The 12,908-nt window shown below is 26.8% G+C and overlaps 1 long non-coding RNA gene across 2 annotated transcripts in view; it reads left to right on the top strand.

Annotated features, from left to right (window-relative positions):
- The first annotated feature begins 220 nt into the window (after positions 1–220).
- Positions 221–12,908, top strand: part of LOC122270018 (uncharacterized) — a 21,289-nt gene continuing 8,601 nt past the window's right edge. Inside the window, exon 1 of one of the 2 annotated variants that reach the window (XR_011637286.1) lies at positions 221–422. This is a non-coding gene — a long non-coding RNA (uncharacterized lncRNA). Of the gene's footprint in view, positions 423–2,510; positions 2,628–12,908 lie in introns of those variants that run through there. The other variant, XR_006225542.2, reaches the window with a different exon arrangement.

Below are 12,908 nucleotides of genomic sequence, written 5' to 3'. Positions count from 1 at the left end.
AAAAAATAAAGAATGTTTCTATTTAATGAACATAGAGAATAAAAAAAAAGGTTCGTAATATTCTGACAACGTTGAAAGTTTCATCAGTGGATCCATTAAGGGCTTCCAATAAAAATTTTGCCGTTATAAACGTAAACATCTACGTAAAACGTTTCGTGGGTCATAAATTGCGGCGTAGGCTTTATGCTTCCTTTTTCTGCTACTTTTGTGTTATGCGTAATATTCCAAGCACGTGCTGTATCCTTCTTTCGTACTTTCAACGATACTGTAGTTTTTTTTTCCATTAGACTTTCTTTCAGTAATGTAGTTCATGCTGTTTGACTTTTGTTGATGAAGTCTTGTAGTATTTGCTTTTTTGGATTAGTTATCTTGCTGAGTTAGAACTTATAAAAAATTTTTACATTTAGGTTTATTGTGTTTTGGTAATAAACACAACACTTTTCTTTTTACATGCACTTTCATCTAGAAGGTTTCCGTGTAATTAAAAGAAAAGCATTTTTAAATATATATGATTACTATAGTGTCAAAAATTTTTTTTAATTACTATGCATTCTTTATTAATAAAATGTGAAATAATTTAAAAATTTCAATAATTTTTATCCTACTTTACGATAAGCGATATCTCTTAAATAGTATTGCTTGCTTTTGTGTCTCACTGTTTTAAATCCTTTGTTAAATTATTTACTCACACATGTTATATTCAAATATTTTAACGTTCAATAAAATGTGAAAAAGGAAAATAATACCATTTTATATTTTGTAATAATTCAACTGTCTTACAAGAAAATCATGTGACCACATTCGGGAGAGCTTCTACAAACTTCATTGCAGAAAAATATGCAGACATTCCGCAACCAAATAAAGGGATTAAACAACTCTTTCCTTAGATATATTTGTTCCAAATTTCCTGAATTTTCCTTATGATATACCACGCTTGAAAAAAGGAATGATTTTTCCTATATTGTGAGAACTTAAAAAAAATATGGTCAAACTACCACATTATGGAAAATTAACTATGATTCTGGATCTATTGGAACACCAAAAAGCTCCGTAATTTTTACCGAAGCGCTTTGGTTACGATTTTAGTAAAATTAACATTAAAATGCAGTTTTATAATGTGTAATACAATTCAATGTGGTAAAATTTAGTAATTTTATCATGATACCTTAGAGCATGGCGTGAGCACCATTTACTCAGTTTAATAATGTTTCAGTTTTCTATTTTTTCCTAAATTTATAGTAATAAGAACTATATTTTTGTAAACCGGAATTTCTGGTAAATCGTAACCATAAGAATGGAAAAATTATAAAATAAATTACTTAAAAACCTTATATTTTGATTTTATTAACCAAATTTATTGTTTTTTTTCCTTTTTACCAAAAATGTCATTACCATAAAGTACGTAATTTTACTTGACTGTTTTTCTTCGTGTTTTGAAACAACAAATTATTTAAAAAAAATATTTTTAGAATTATTCCACAATAAAAAACACTAAGGAAAGTGTTAAATTTAATTTAGATGCTTTTAAAATGTTAGGTTAAAATGAAATAATGAAGTTTTTGTTCAATTATTTGAAAGTATATTTCCTGTTTCGTTATCTATTAAATTAGAAGTAGTAATGTTGGATAGTAGAAATTAAAATATTCTGTAGCGTTATTCATTTTTTAAAAAAAAAAACAGATTGTAAATGGTGTTCCTTTGTAAAAACAGTTACAAATTTTAATCAAATAATAATGTTTAGCAACGAGAATAAAATTGTACATAAAGTAATCAGTATTTTTACTCAATAAATTATTGGGTTAGTTATTTCTTGAGGATTACTTTAAAGGGAGTCGGTAGGGCATATATCAATTATGCTAAAATTGACCTTTTTAATGTACCTTGTCTTAGGAACTACTTATGGTGTCGCTTTGAAATTTCTTCTGTATGTTTGAGATTATATCAGTTGTATGCCGTGATCATGTTTTAACGTTAACAGAATGCTTTTTGAATTATGAAAGAGTTTTGCTCAATAATGATGAAGCGTTTAAAAAAATTTAAAAGTTCTCAGTTCGTAATTTAAAAAAAAATTTCAACGAAGTGCATTAACAGTTATCCAGTGTAAACATGTATATGCAAATATTCTGTGAAAAAATACTGGAGCAATATCTTATTTCGATGCTGAGAAAAAGTACATCGAAAAAGGTCAGTTTTAACATTATTGTTATATGCCCTACCCGACTTCCCTTAAATTATCTCAACAATTTTCCTTCAATTATTAACTTAATCTATTTTTATATTAATTTATCTGAGAAAAATAATCGAACTAAGATTATATAATAATACTTTAAAGTGATGTTTGATTTAACTTACCAGTTGTTAAAGTTTTCTACTTTTTAATTATATCTATTGTATTCTGCATTATTATTGAAGATTTTATTGAGTCGTACTGTTTCATTTATTGACAATAAACTTACTTTATTATGTTTGTGGAATCGTTGGCGAACAGTTTCTTATTAAAATTCTGAATAGATAAACATACTACGCCAATAATATCGCCAAAAGATTTTATTAAAAGTCTGATACGTCAAATTAAGATAACAATCCACATAATTTGCTACTATTTCCTCTATTCATTTCATCGTCGGGTAAGTGCTTTTGTTGGTTAATTTTAATCGTCTAGAAAACTGATAAAGAATCAAGACAATATTCTAAGTTATTAGTTTGCATATTGGCAGTAGATATGATATTTTGATAGAACTCTTTCACTTAAATCTTCGAAAGTTACCTGCAATATTTATGCAATCACAGTTGTTCTGTAAATCTTGTTTGGAATGGAAAAGTGCAAATAAACTGCAATCTGTCCTCTCAAATTAATCGAAATCCAATAACGGTCACCCTTCCTCTAGATTGCCAATTTATCTTTGTTTGGTAATGCTACACTATTTAGATAACCGTTCTAGGATTTCATTTAAACAAAATTTTCAATTTTGAAATAAAATGTAATGAGTTTTCCAAAAGGGATGATTAATTAGTATACTATAGGAAGCAGCTTAGATACGAATGAATATTTTCTCCTCGAGTTTCGATCTAAATGAGGAAATGTCTTATATTTAGAAATGATTGTCTTTTCTGATGTTTTCATTTGATTTTAATCAAAATATTTACCGATAAATTTCATAAACTCATGTCTGGTATGATATTATTTATTTTAAATGGTAAATCAGTAGCGAATATTTTAGGACAATTCGTGTTGTGTTTAAATGTTATTTTAAGAAATTATGAAGAAAAAAAATTTAAATTAATAAAATTATTTTTGAACAGGAATTAATTTTTATGTTGGATTAGGTTCCAAATGGAGATATTTTTTAATTTAATGCAATTCAGAAGAATTTTCTGTAGCTCTATTTTTTTAAAGTTATTAAATAGTAGTTGAGATTTATATATTTGATAAAACATTCTAGTTTTTTTAGAAGTATAGTATATTGCTTTAAAAATTGAAATATACTATTCTTGAAATCGTTTATAAATCTTATTTTGATAAATCTTTTTTGAAATATTTTTATATATCATTATTTTTCGGTAGTTTCATTAAGAGGATTTTAATATAAACACATTTGATATTAAACTCGAAATTCAATATTTAACTGAAACAAATACAAAAATATCTTTTATAAAATTTAAACACAAATTAAAATACTATTTAAAATTTTAAAGGTAGATTTTAAAATATTATTGGATAATTTTTTTAAGAATTTTTAAAAGAGTCAAACATTTTATTTTTTAAAAAATGCATGATTAATTTTATTTTTTTAATTAAAAATTTATGATCAATTCCTAAAATTAATATTTTTTAATAGTTAACTTTGAATTTTAATTAAATTTCAAATGCGTTGCTATTATGTCTCGAACATTGAAATTCAAATTTTAAAAAGCAATGAAAAGTTTATCTATTTTAACTAGCTTAAAGCACTTAGCATAATTAAATATTTTACACAAAAAATGTCTGCTTTATCTCTTCCGTTATATACTGTTAAACTATTGGAATGGTGCTTTAAAGTTTTATCAATTACATGCCTAAAACAAAAAAAAATTACGAAATTTTTTATACTCAGTGCTTTGGCAATGTTAGTCGCGTCTCAAAAATGCATTTCTTGTTGTAATGCATTACAATAGCTTGTTGTTCACTAGGGGAAAACGAAAGTTAAGGCTCCACAACTTTGTTACTAATGCCATAAAAGTAATATTCTGATCAGAATTACGTTCCAGCCACATTTACTTTCGAGACAAGCTTAAAGATCTGAAAACGCATGGGCTTCAAGCCTCCGCAACGATAAAACTTCAATTTATACTTCACTCCGGCAACTCAGAGCCTTAATCACTTTACCATCGCGGTTGTGTTGTTATATTTTTGAATTGTTCAAGCAAAACACTTGTTTTTGCTTGTTAAAATTTTTTGAATTTCATAAAAGGTGAGTTATGTATTGCATAATTTAAATTTATTTTACGGATTGAACATAATCTCATTCATTTTGTTATTGAAAATTTTTAATACGTTTCGCTTATTTGAAACAAAAAATTTAAAATTTACATTAGTGAATCTAAGAAATTTAATAAAACTAGCAATGATATTATATTTAATAGAAAAATTTTAATATTTTAAGGTGCTAGAACCTGAATTTAATTTATTGAATGATAGTTTAATTTATGTTAACATACCGAAATTAATTGAACGAATAAAACATTTTGGAATCTTTTTATTTATTTATATCAGTTTGTTTAATACTAATATGCCAATAACAATTTAAATAAATAAAAAGTTTTTTGAATGCATGTATTTGCTTAAATTATTTTTATTTATATTAATATGCCGGAATAATTTAAATAAATAAAAACGTTTTTCGAATGCATTTATTTGCTTTAAAAATGTTTAATTATATTAATAAGCCAAAATAACTTTAATAAATATAAGTCTAACAAGAATAATGTATTAGTTTATTTATGATAATTTTATGTAAATGTGCTGAAGTTATTTACACAAGTAGAAAAAAAAATATGTGCTTAAACTACAACGAACGACATGCAACTAAATAGTCTTCTCTTAAAAATCCTTAATAGTACTGTAATAATGCAGAACATAAAATCTTAATTGATTTAATTTATTTATTTGGTAAAAAAAAAATTAATGTCATTTTTATGTTTAACAACTAGTAAAAGTATAGTTTTTAAAGATATTGCTTACCTTACAAAATTTAGAGATACCTGAAGTTTCAATTCGAATAGTAAAAAAAAAAAATTGTAATAATAATAAATTTTTGAAGTTAGATAGTCTTAAACAAACTGAAAAACTTGGATATTGTGTTAAGTGTGCAATTTAGTTTTGCTGCGATTGGCTATAAGAGCTTGTTTCGATTTTTTTTCTTCTTATAATCATTTAATTTTTGCGTAGACAGAGAATGACACGAAAAATATAAAATCTAAGTATAATCAAAATGTTTGCTAACTTTAAGATTTTTGTTTAAGTACTTGAAAAAGAAATATTTTGTTGTGTGTTTGGAATTAAATTTATGGTAAATTTGAACACTCAGTGTACGATTTCAAATTGATTGCTCATTTTTTTTTCTGTATAAAAATTATTACCATTTTTCTTCCGTCTTTTTTTTTTCATTTTCTCTCTGAAAATTTTACTAAGTACACTGTAAAAAATCTTAAATTGAAAAAAAAAATACTGCAAGCTGGTGTGCCATAATAAAAGAGAATTACTGTTATTAAAAACGGTTGACTGTCTTATAAACAGCTAAATATTTTTTGGAAAAAAAAAACTTTTTCATTTTAACGAAAAAACTCAAAGAAATAAGTATACCAGCATTGTGGTCGCTGTGAGCCATTAGCAGAATTCACAAGATCAGTCAACACTGGTATTCGAACCCGGGTCACCTCATTGGGATGTGAGTACTCTTTCCCCTTAGACTTGACAGCTTTAGTGCTTAGTTATGAAGAAAAATCTTTAACAGCCTTTATCTTAAGATTCTGACTTATTGAAATTATATTTAAGTATAAAAACGTTTAAAACTACATTAGTCCTCCCTTATAAAAATATCTGGCAATTTTACTTACCGAGGAACTATATTTAAAGACAGATAATACTCTATTTGAGTATCGATTCGACAATGAAGTCAAATCGCAATTTTATTAATATGATGTATAAAACCATACAATGATTTCTCAAAAATAAGAGCAAGTATAGAAAATAATAATTGTAAAATGATTTGAAAAAAAATAAAGTTTTCTTACGGTAGGCAAAATTGAATAGAAAATTGAACTGACTTTTTTAATCTGTTTATTATCCGAACTTTATAATAGTGTGCAAAATATTTTTAATTCGCTATAAAAAGTTCTCAATATATGGCGAAATACGCAAAAAGTGATAATAACATTAAGGGATCCAAACTTTGAATCGTTCTCGTGATCAAACTATGGAGACCATATTTCCCAAATTGCGGCTATCCTCCGTATTTTGGAGGGTCAGAATTCCGAATCAGTCAAAAAAAGGTGTGTTTATTGAGAAACAGTACGTTTTTGTATCTGATTTCGCAACTTAAAATATCGTCTGCACTTTTTAATTAGCATATTTGATATCACCCCCTTGAGTCATTGAGTCCTAGAAAGTGAAGATTCGATCATTAGATTAAAAGTTATTCAAGGCGGTCTGTTTTTTTATGCACTGTACGTCCGTGCGAAGACACCAAAGACCATAAGTGTCTACTTTAAAACTCTCCTTGACTACTGGATCTCACGCTACATCCCAAAGTAAGAGTTCTTCATAGAATTCGATATAGATTTTACAATACGAGCAAATTACTAACTTGCCGCTCTAGTAAACAGAAAATGAGTTTTATCATATGTTTTAATAAAATATTTATCGTTAGTTTCCTATGATAGAATATCACAAGTAAAATCAACGTTAATGATGACGAGATGCATGGTGATGACGTCACCGAATTCGTATTTCAAAGGTATATGAAATCACGTGTTTCTTATATTGATATTGAAACTTCTAAATCGAGTATTTAAACTAAAATAATATAAACTCAACTATCATACATTAAATGATACTATATGTATAGTTAATCTTTCTTTTGGTGAATGGATTTTCTAGCTTATATTTTAAAAAATCTAATTGTTCGAAGCCGCAATGTTATATACAAAAAGAGAAAAAAAATAAAGGTTATGTTTACTTGATGTGTTGTATGGTGGTATTAGAGTACTTATGTTATGTTAGTACTATGTTAGACACCGAAGGGCTTCGAATTCCGATATTACTAAGCCAAAAATGATAATAAAAATATTAGTACCGTTACTAATTATTTTCGCGAATTATAAATGATTAATTTTGCTATTAGGTAAAAATTGAAATAAATCAAGTTTTGCATGATTCTAAATTAATGAAGATGCTTTTCGTATATGATAACGGTGAAAATTGTCACTGTTACTGACGCCAATGATAATTAATTTATTGTGATTGATTCAAACTGAAATGAAAAAAAAAAATATTCTGAAAAGTTTAATTAAGAGTGAAAAGGAATTCGTCTAGGGAAACCATAAAAGTTAATTTTGCCTGCTAATTTTTTAACTGGTTTTACTGGTATTATATTAATTGGTGTTTTTTATTTGTACTAAATGTACTAATATTGGTACTAAGCTGCCAACTATACGACCCATTAAAAAGATAAGTATCGGCGAAAAGTGCTGATTATGGCAATATGACAAATGACAGTAAATACAGTTAATCTTTTTTTTTTTTTGATGGAATGAACTTCTAAAAAAAGTTATTTGTAAAAAAAAATTAAATCTATCTTCTAAAACTTAATCTAATAACGTAAAGCCACCAGGAAGGGTAAAAAGAATAATAGAAAAAATTGGAATTGTTTTAGCTTAATTAATTGAGTATGCATATGCTTATCAGTTTTGTGCATGATTTCTTGGTATTTATCAATACCAATTTATTGATTATTTAATTTTTCGCACCCCTTACGAAGAATGGGTATGCAGCTAGTATATCTCCATTTTTAAAAAAATTAGCTATATGTATATTTTTTTCAGTTCAGCGATTTTAAAATTTAATATTTTTGCCCTTTTAAAATTTTTTTATAAGTAAATAAATTTCTCAGTTATGAATAATAAATTTGTTTTCACAAAATTATTTAGTTTTTTTTTTCAATTCCGTATGTGAAAGCAACAACTTTCTTATGGATGATCTAAAAGCTACTGCAGTTGGTGCTGCATAAAAAACTTTATTTGTATAAAGTATTTTTGAGATAATAGTAAATAATAATAATAATAATCAAAATAACAATAATAAATAATACTAATTAATATTTTTGTTGTTGTTTTGTTCCTTATTTAGCTGAATTAGCTTTTACATCCAATACCGTCTCATTCAATCAGGTGAATTTCAAAGAATAAAAAAGTCAGTCACCACTTAATGAGTAAACAAATTGTAACGAGGATAAATTACAAAAATGGGTGGAACTAAACAAGATGGTCCCCCTCGTTAAGATAAACGCTGGCATTCGAGTTAAGTTGAGTTGAGCAAAAAGAGGCTCAATCGTTTCCGAAGCATTGTCCTTATCCAGCAGGGCGTGTCGTTTACCAGCTGCCTGTTAGGGGGAGCTAGTAACGACCTCGTGTCCACTGTTTCCACCGGGCACTGAGTAAATGTAAATAATTAACTAAACTCTTGTACTTCCAGGTATATTTTGCGATAACAGCAAACAAAGCCCCCGACATTTGGCCTCGGTGACAATGCGGGGCATTGAAATATAAATTTCGATCTTTCTGCAATTGATTATTATCTTCGTTGCTATTTCATTATGTTTAATTTAGCTCTGTAATTCTGAATGTCCATTAAAAGACTCGTAAATACAGGCTTCGATTTTATATTTGAAAGCGAAGTATGTGCACTTTCCACTTATATATTAGTATTTTAAAGACGTGATTTTGAAGGGGGGAAAATTTAAGGTATTTTTGTTTATAATTAAACAAACATCAATGTGTAGGTGAAGTACTTGGTAAAAAAAAAAGGATTCTAAACGGTATTTTTGAAGAAAAAAAAAATTTTTTTTGAGGATAATTTTTTTTTATTTAACTATATAATATTAATTTATTTTGCTATATCATTTGATGAAGATACTAAGTATTTTTATTGTATGAGTATTTTTGGAATGGAAGAAAGTTCCAATTGCATTTGGTAACAAGTAGTAAACGATGAACCTTGGGTCTCTCTCGGCATCATATTAAAACGCTAAGAATTAAAATGCTGTTACACGAACAATTTAAAATAAGTGGTAGATATTTCTAAATATTTTTTATTGCAATCTCATAGTTGGGGCCGTAGGAGTTCAGGGATAGAGCGCTCGCTTCCCCATTAAGGTTAGTATTCCAGCGATGTCTGGTTGATACGAATTCTGCACACGGCTCATAAAATTTCTTCACGCGTAAAATTTTTTAAGTGGTAGACGGATCATGGGTCAGCATCCCCTTGCCGAAGGGCTAACCATAGGAGGCATTAGTGGTTTTTCTTTCCATGTAACGCAAATGCTGGTGAGTCCTTCACGAAAGTTAGTTTGTCCCAATCCTGGAGTTCCCTTGCCTTCTGGGCTGAGTTCAAAATCTTAAGGCTATGGAGTTGAACATTGGCAATCGTAAACTCAGAATTGGGTTTGGTTGATTAACGCTGGTTACGAAATAAAATAATAATTAGAGTTGAATAAATCTCGCAGCTAAGAAATAATGGCAAAGCATAATATTGTAAATCCTATTATCTACATATAAATTTCAAAGCTAGTTCATTTACATTCACTGAAATATGACTTAAAAATTTCATTCACTTAACTTTCTAATAATTTATTTAATATGATATGATACAAGTTATCAAATTGATATTTGTTTAAGTAGAGACACATTTAAATAATAAAAATTCAAAAAGTAAGTTTTTCTTTAAAGTTTTCCTTTATAAGTTAATTTTTAGTTATATAACTATCGGTTTAAATTAATCGAACTCCTTAACAATCATCTTACAAAAAAATTTTTCAATATAGAACAGACAGTAAATTTTTGCAATTAAAGTTGCACACTTTAAAAACTCAATTTTAATACTGCCAAAAATGAACCGAAAACCTTTACACATTTCCTAAATAGAATGATACGCAGTTAGATAATTTGTTAATTCTTCTTTGCGCTTAGAAAGTACGCAGGGACACATGTTTGGTATGTTGTTTTCAGCCGAATGATACTCAGATAATTTGTTAATTATTTTTAATGCCAAGAAAGTGCATAAGGATATAGATTTGCTATGCGATCTTCACCAGATTGATGCACAGATAATTTGTTAACTATTCTTTAAGCCAAGAAAGTGCATAAGGATGCAGGTTTGGTATGCCATCTTCACTGGAATTATATTCCGATAATTTGTTAAACTTTCTTTATGCCTAGAAAGTGCATCAGAAAGCAGGTTTGGTAAGCCGTCTTTAGTAGTAACAAAGTACGTGGTCTTTGCATTTTCCTAGCTAGGCCATTGTAAGAGATTTCCTGATTAAGTAACCATTTCACTTTATTTTTTTAAAAGAAAGTCTCTCATTCCTTTCCCATCAGGTGCCCATGAAAAGGTAATTTCCGTGCTGTTTGCTTTGAAATTTCTTAATGTAGTATATATAGGACAATCTGAGGTTTTCAGCAATTTTTTTGGAATGGCATTTTTTTAATGGGACTATAGGAAGAATAAAATAGAAAATAAATTATTATTGTTAAAATCCGCTAAAACAGAATGAATTCAATGATTAATTTCAGTTTGAGAGAATGTGTAAAAAAGGGGGTTCCAAGAATAAAGAAAGCATAATAAAGATTATGAATAGAATATACTATTTTTATGAGATACGTGCATAAAATTGTTAGATATTCATTTTAATTAATTAGATTTTTTTATTTATTTAGTTTATAAAATTATTTGTCTTTTTTTCAAAATAAATTACAATAATGATATAAATTATTCTATATTTACTATTTTTATTTATGTAAGAACACGTTCGGCAAATTCTTTTTTATGTAAGAATACTCTTTAAAATGTAGTTTAAATTTGTTTCTATTTATTTATTAAAACTATTAAAGGCGCTTCCTGCAGGCAGGGAGTCAGACTGTACCTTAATCTGTCTTGCTATAATCCTTGAAAAAAATTTAATCAAAAAAGTAAATTAGTAGGGGTTTTTAATAAATATTCAAGTATAAAAGAATAAAAAGATAAAACTTATTAAGTTTATCTTAGAAATAAGTAATAAAACTTTTTTATTAACCTTTTAAGGTAATAAAATTTGAAAACAACAAATTAAAAATTATGTGTTTTGAATTACTTCTAAAATTATGTTTCCAAAATTTTGATAGAATAAGAAATGTTATTCAAAATCAAGTGGAAGTGCTTAGAATTCATCTCGGTTTTATACTATCAATAAACTTAATTTTTTTTTCATTATTTAATAGATGTTTGTTCTTTAAATTAGGATTAGTAAAATAATCTTAAAAAATAATCAAGAAATAATAATAATAATATTTGTTTCCTGAATGAAGGTTTAAAAATTTTATTACATATAAAAGTCAATCTTAGATTCTGGACCGTTTTGTTGCGTATTTTGTAATTTTCAAATATGTCTAAACATTTTCACTTCTATGTATTCTTCTCGCTGAACAAAAATAAAAAAAGACCCAATGAAATTTCTGAACTTGAACTTTTGGCATGTGTTGAATCATATTATCATTCAAATTTGTTGAAACCTAAATATGGTTTTGAGATTGAACCTTATTACTGTATTTCTTAAACTTTTTAACGCGATAGTGTGGTTTAAGATAGATAGATACATGATTCAAATTTAACTCTTCATTCATGTCTCATAACGTCAATGTGTCAATTACCATTATGTAAATGTAGCAATATTATGGGTTTAGCGTTGAACTGATTCCTCTGAAAGAGAGTTGAAAAGATTCTAAAAGAATTTAAAAAAGAACATTAGAATTTATAACAATCACACAAAATTAAATATTAATTCTTATATCGGCAGATCTCTAAAACCTTTAACTTTTGATAATAAAAAAAACAATAGAAAATAATAGGTACACTATTTTTATACCTCCAGAATTGTTTGAAAATGCATAAAATATCAGAAAATAATCGTGAACATCGAAAATTTTGATGCCCTTAAAAGTATAAATAAAAAAATTAAAATTTTTAAACTAATTTTTCTAGGTTTATATACATTTAATTAAAAATCATAAAAATGACACAAGTATCATTTATTTAATAAACATATAAACTTAGTGAACCTATTTTTCTTTTATTGAGCAATTTTTTCTTTTTAATAATTTCATCCATATTTACTCTTTATTCTTCATCAAAAATTATTAGTATCATAAATGAATTGAAAAATTTTAATATTAAGTTAAATTGTTATAAATGCAAAAAAAAGTCTTACTTTATTTATTTACAAAAAATATCTTCAATTAGTAAAACATAGGGAAAAAACTAAGTTCTGATATGTTAAATTCAATTAATTAATACTGAGGTTACGGTTTGACAGGGTTACGGTCTGAACAACCTAGAGAATAGACCGAAAACTTTACTCAGATGCAACGCAATGCGATGCACACAACACAGAAAATAAATTAGGCAATGACAAACGTGTGATCAAAATTTTGATTGATTTTAACATTTACTTTTTAGATCTGCGTCTGATTACGGTCTTGACATCGTAACTGTAACCTCACCGAATGACAGTTTGTGATTATAAACCTAGAAAAATTAGTTCAAAAATTTTAATTTTTTGTTTATACTTATAAGGGCATCAAAATTTTCGATGTTCACGATTATTTTCTGATATTTTATA

Source organism: Parasteatoda tepidariorum, chromosome 7 (genome assembly GCF_043381705.1).
Source record: "Parasteatoda tepidariorum isolate YZ-2023 chromosome 7, CAS_Ptep_4.0, whole genome shotgun sequence".
Lineage (NCBI taxonomy): Eukaryota > Metazoa > Arthropoda > Arachnida > Araneae > Theridiidae > Parasteatoda > Parasteatoda tepidariorum.
The sequence above is the reverse complement of the archived record's forward strand: the minus strand, read 5'-3'. Positions and strand labels throughout refer to the sequence as shown.